The sequence below is a fragment of the Mus pahari genome, chromosome 3, assembly GCF_900095145.1.
Source record: "Mus pahari chromosome 3, PAHARI_EIJ_v1.1, whole genome shotgun sequence".
Lineage (NCBI taxonomy): Eukaryota > Metazoa > Chordata > Mammalia > Rodentia > Muridae > Mus > Mus pahari.
In genome coordinates, this window is record NC_034592.1 from 132,989,251 (window position 1) to 132,995,934 (window position 6,684).

A 6,684-nucleotide genomic window follows, 5' to 3' on the forward strand; every position below is an offset into this window, starting at 1 on the left:
GAGATCCACCATCAGGAATAAGAAACTGCTTGCAGCAAGTCTTAATGATCTCATCTCCGAAGCCTGAGGTGGGCTCTTTTTAAAAAAAAAAAAAAAAAAAAAAAAAAAAAAATGTTGTTTCCATTTCTCCTGACCTTGGTCCTGGACAATGGCTGTATAGATCTCATTTATGTGTGACTGCTCTCCAGTTGACTTTGCCGTGCTTATTTGTTCTCTTCTATCTGATTGTCCTATTTGTTTCTCATTTTGCTCTGGTGAATTCTGTGAAACTAGATGTTCCTTGATATGATGATTTGTAAACAATCAAAAATTGAGGCATAGGGGGATAGCACAGCACAGTCCTAATGGCCCATATGCATGCTGTGAAAGAGATTCTGGGAGAACAGCCTAACAACCTGGAGGTGCTCTCATTTTGGAAACAATGTAGTAACTGCATAATGGTTGTTTCAGATTAATGTTGGACTTGCAAACAAAGCTTAAAGAAATTACATCTAAAAGTAAATTTAAAGGTGAAACACAGCTGCTAGAGTCACACAGGGCCCATTACCAGAAAGTGAAGGAATTTACTGGAATTATGAAAATAATAATGATTGTGTATGAGAGACACAACCACGGCATAAGGGAAAAATGGAATAAGGGAACACAAACGTGGGATCCTTTTATTCAGAAAGGAAAAAAGCTGTGGAAGTAGTTATGAAATAAGTTTTGGACAACATTTGGCAACTTTTTACTTGCTTATCCATATATATCCTGGTCTCCTTTGGATGTGTATGGAAAGCAAGTAAAAAGTAGACTCCTAAAAGAAGATATAGAATACATAAAATCATGTAGTAGAAAAACTAAGTTAAGTAAGTTAAAACCCTGGGACTCTTATGAGAGTCATTGTGTGCTACGTACAGAAGCAGAAGCTTGGGAATTTCTGAGTTAAGGATTAACCTGATATTTTTTGAGCCACTGTCTGACACTTTTGCCCATGTCATATATTATTAGAGCTTCACAGAAAACCTCACGCAGCTGACCTGGGAGCTTTGAGCTCAGAAGTATAATAAGTTTAAAGTTAAAGTTTAAATAATGATAAGTTTACAGTTTTTATTTTGGTCACGGACCTAGGAAAAGGACCTTAAAACTTTGGGGAACAATCATAATTCTTAATAATTCTTTGTGAGATGTGGTTATTCTTTTGAATTTGACACATCTGGTAATGATTATATGATGTCTCTCTTTCTACTCCCTTTTTGAGTGACAATTAAAGACTGGGGTTAGTCAGAGGTGAAAGGAGAGTGCAAAAGCAGGAGCCAGGAGAGAGGGAGTGAGCGAATGCAACCTCTAGCCCAAGAGAGTGCTAGCGAGAGAGTGCTAGCAGGCCAGCAGGAGAGTGTGAGAGAGTGTGAAAGTGTGGAAGTGAGAAAGCACTACCTCAAGCCTTGAAGTTGCCTTTCAGTTTGTACCTGAAAATGTTGTTTGTGTATTCCTTATTCATCTTCCAGATATCCCTGCTTCCAGTTGGAAACCCTGATCCCGTGTTGAGGCTAGATCCTGGCACTCAAGATCACAGTTTTAAAATAACTTCGCTGAGTCATGAACTGGACTGTCTATTGCAATGACATGGAAAGGATCTGAATGTAGAGTATGGTTTCTATTTTCAGACCAGAATTGGAGGAATGGTGTATTATGTACACCGGGGAATAAATAGGGTAGGCAATAGCTAGATCAGAGACCGAAGTTTAAGGCAATTGGCTTCCCAGGTCACCATTATGAGAAAGGACCTGATGGGACAGAGTGAGTGATTTTATAGTTTCACAGCATGAATTACTTCATGTCATGTGAATGACAGCAGATTCCATCAATGTATAACTTAGGGAGCTTAGCTTGATGCAAGAATACTGAATTTCCTATTAGGAAACTCACCTGTACTGATCTGTGGAATCCTGGTTAGCTCAGAGGGTGAGACACAGGTCACTTACTGACAGTTGCTGTGTGTTCCCAGTAACAGATCTAATACCACTAAATGTACATTAGACTTTGTTATAATAGTTGCATTGAAAATGAAATTATTCCTTAAAACGTGTTCTAAAGAAAAGACAATGATCAAAATATATTCCCCTAACATTCTGTTATACAGGCAAATGACACTTTATGATTATCTAAATATTTTATTTAAGATTCTTTTCTACAAATATAATTACTGGAGACTCAGTAACTACCTGTAGTACATCCACAATGCATGCAAGATTGCTGCCTATATAATAAATAGACTGCTATAACATGTCTTCTCCAAACTAACTATGTAAAGAACTAAACGAAAAATAATAAATGTGACATTGACTGAAGCAAGGCAGAAATAACGTTCTCAGTTTGAAAACTCTTTAACTCTTAACTCTTACTTCTGGGAAGTAGAATGCTGAGGCCTGCATGGTCAGACTTGGGAAAAATTAGATTCTCACTGTTGGTGATAGGAAGTAAGCAAGAGAGGTTGCTCCAAATGACCAGTCAGCAGTTCTTAATATGTGTGGGAGATGTCAGGGAACACAATGTTAAGTTGTGGATTGGCTGCCTCAATGGGATTATCACAGACTCCATAGAATTGTGAGGAATACCTGACAAGACTTTTAAGAACTCTCCCTTCTTGTTCTTTTGAAATGTCCCTTTAGAATTCCAATGGAAACATGTCTTTTAATCTTGCCTTAACCTGCATTAGTTGTAATCGTAACCATTGAAGACAATTTAACTTCAATAGCCGACGAGAAATTGCCTTCCTCTTCCACAAACCATTCTGGCCGCCATATAAGGGGAACAAGTACTAAATGTTACACATCAGATCAAACTTACAATATCTTTCTAAAAGAGGAGATAGATGTTTCAGGTGTCACTCATATAGAGCTTCTTGATCCACAAGCAAGACCTTTCCATTTAAAAATGATCCAAGGAAACTGGAAAAAGAAAGAAAAGAAAGAAAGAAAGAAAGAAAGAAAGAAAGAAAGAAAGAAAGAAAGAAAGAAAGAAAGAAAGAAAGAAAGAAACTTTATATGACCCAGCACAAGGCAAGGCCTGGGCCAAGTAGTGGGAGTGGGTGGGTAGGGGAGCAGAGGTGGGGGGGGGGGGGTATAGGAAACTTTTGGGATAGCATTTGAAATATAAATAAAGAAAATAATAAAAAAAAAAAGAAAGAAAGAAAGAAAGAAAGAAAAGAAAAGCGAAAAGAAAAACTGAAATCCAGGGTGACAGTGTAAGTAATCTGTTCCTGAGGTACTTATTGTACGACCATTACTATTCTACCTTAGTGCTCATCTGTGGATAGACCAATATTATAATGATGTCTATAACAGAAATTTCTGCACTATGATGTAGCACACCTATGCCATGCTTTCATTAATATATTTTAAAGCCTTTATTAATAACTTTCTTTTTTGTCTTATTGTAGATGAAAAAGAAACCATTATGAGACCCTTACTTACCTAGGAACAATGTCTTTGTTTTAACAAAATGCATGCTAGGAGATCATGGTCACAGGTATTTGGCTCTAGAATTAACTGTTAAGGATTGAATATAAAATAACCACCAAAATTCGTGTATTTAAACAGTGGATAGCAAAATGATGATGCTGTTTGCAGTTGTGAAAACTTTAGGAATGGAGCCTCCTTTGAGGAATGGATTGCTATGGAGTACTCAAGTTTGGATGTGGGAAATTCCTATTTGCAATTTGATTCCTGACCTCAGACTGAAATATCAAGCTAGACTCCCAACATGTTCCCAATTCTTTCCTACAAGGATGGAGTATTTCCCCTGGAACTATAAGCTACAATATACTTTTTATTCCTTGCATCATATGTTGTGGGGATTATGTTGTAAAGAATACAGCAACTCAAACAATTTTCATGTACCCTGTAGGACAGAAGTACATTTTCTGTCACTAATTTTTTTTTTTTTGACTAAGTATCAGAACTCACAGAAAAAAAAAAAAACTCTCAACCATGTAAGATGACATGTAAGATGTATCTAAGTGTCTCAAACTCTGACTCTGTCAGAACTCACAGAAATAACTCTCATTCATGTAAGATGACCCAGCACCATGACATGTATTGCACCAGTCCCAGAGGTGCAAGGTCAAGCAGTCCTCTGAGAGGGGAGTAAGGATGATGGTAGGGAGGAGAAAAGAAGACCCAGAGACATGGGTTAGAAATTGGGAGGCTTTTCCAGTCAATATTGCAGCAGCTTTGAGTTTAATTCTCTTAGGCTTTGCATACTTTATAGTATTTTGGGAAACAAAGGTACAAGTTAACGGAAACAATTTGTGAAAATGCACATAAGACATTCACTCCCGCCCCACAACGCCTCTGCTCTTTCCACCAAGGTCAATAGGATTTTTAGCACCTAGCTTTGAGCCCCAGGTGCAGCTCCTCTTATCATTCAGTGTCTCAGCAGGCCCCGAAATCTGTCAATAGGCCCAGACCTTCCTGAACTTAGAAGCAAATCAGAAGTATAAAGGCAGATTTATTGAGAGGCAATTCTCAGGCGAATTCACTGATTTCACATGTAGAGGTCAGTGAAATCACATGCCAAGCTAAGGGGATTTTTAGGTTTGGGGCATCGGGTGATGCTCTGTGAACTGAGACCTGTGATTATGCCCATATAAGATAAAAAAAAAAGCTGAGCCCCTTGGTGGGTATTCCTGGGTGAGTAATGAAAAAGGCAGTGGTAGCCCAGGATATTCTCCTTGAGGGTGGGGTTGGGGAAAGGAGAGCAAACAAGGTTTCTTAGCTTGTGTGGGGAATAATAAGCAGGGGCTTCCAGCAAACAAAATCACCTAAGTCCTTTGTCATCCAGGGAATTGCATAATGACCTCAAGATGCCTGAGAAGGAGCAACAGAGTTGACATTTGCCCTGCTAGAATTTGGACCTGCTTTGGTCTAATTCCTTGCTATGCTCTGATTCTTCTTTGGGTGATAGAGGTGGGGTTTTTTTCCCCCTACGGTATTTTATGAAGAATATAACATAGAATATAGAAAGTAAAATAATAGAATGTAGCTACATTTTAATTTTGATACTGCTTGAGAGATTTTCTTGGGGAATATAAGCTATGAGAAAAAATAAAATAAAATTGTAAGAGCTTTGGTTTATCCACTCTGTGGTGTGTGTGTGTGTGTGTGTGTGTGTGTGTGTGTGTGTGATTTTTTTTTCTATTTTAGATGAACCCAGAGAGCATTTTTGCTGGCCCCAGAGAATTAAGTACTTCTCCCTCAGAGAAAAGTTGGCAGTGATTAATTGCCAACTTGATGTCCATTCTCAGTTTACCTCATCTGTTGAAGCTAGCCTTCTGTAGTAGGAATGATCCCAAGATTGACCAGCCAAGACTGCCAAGAAGCACCCATGCTAAGAATATGCTTCTTTATTCCTAACCAGACCAATATCAAATCATTTGGAAGGTGCCTCTTCTATAGTAGACTATCATGCTAGGAATGATGCTCCAAAGATACAGGATTAAATATATATTACTACTTAAAGATTCAATATGTGTTATTCATTATAGTGTACTTAGTCAGCTGAGAAACTAGATGATACCCTGTATTAAATTAATAAATCCAATCAAAATTATATTCACTATTATTTTCTTTTTTCCTTTTAGGACTTTTTGAAATGGGTCTTATTATAGAAGTGACAAGGTAGAAAATGTTCTCAAAATCAAAGATACCACCCTGCCTTTACTTCCTACGTTCTAAGATTAATTGTATGAACTACTGTTCTTGACAATATTCGTTATTACAAATGTTTGTATGGGCATCAGTGACAAATATCTGAAATGACTTTTAGACAACTCTATTGTCTCAATTTTCCTATACTTCTTTTCCTCTATGTCATTCAGTTTTCTTCTTTTCCTCTGTGTTGACTCTGTAGCACAGGCTTTACTCAAACTCACAGTGATCTTCCTGCCTCTGTGTCCATAAAGCTGGATTAAAGAAATGTACTCTCATGCTCAGCTTGAAAAATAAGTTTTATGGAACAGAGCGCCCCTTCATTTTTTACAAAATGAATTTTGGTTGTTATTTTATGTGTGAAGGTGTTTCTCTGAATGTACATCTGTATATCCCACCATACCTGGTGGCTAGGAAGTCCAGGACATGGATTCAGAACACTTTGAATTGGATCTACATATAGTACTGAAATTGTTATGTATTGGGAATGGAGTCTCAGTGATCTGCAAGACTATTCAGTGTTCTTTATTAATGACGTGTTTTCTACCCTAAGTTTTCTATTCTTGAAATTATTTCCAGTCCAAAGAAGCCTAAGTCACATGAATGTTAGACTCTTACTGCTCAATGAAAAGTAGAATACTCCTGCAACTGGGAGAATTTTCCTGGGGCAGAAATGAATTCCCTAATGTTTTATCCAATATAATCTGGTTATTTGTGAAATCATGTACATACAACCGACAAAAAAGGACTTAGAAGGTTGTATTCATGTATTTCAGAATACTTGCTAATATACAGTTAATGAGAAAAAGGAGGAAGGGGATAATTTGGAAAGGGATGGAGGGAGAGCAAGGAAGAGGAAAATTGATGTACTATATTTGAATTAAAAAGAGAAAATGCTAGCCGGGCGTGGTGGCGCACGCCTTTAATCCCAGCACTTGGGAGGCAGAGACAGGCGGATTTCTGAGTTCGAGGCCAGCCTGGTCTACAAAGTGAG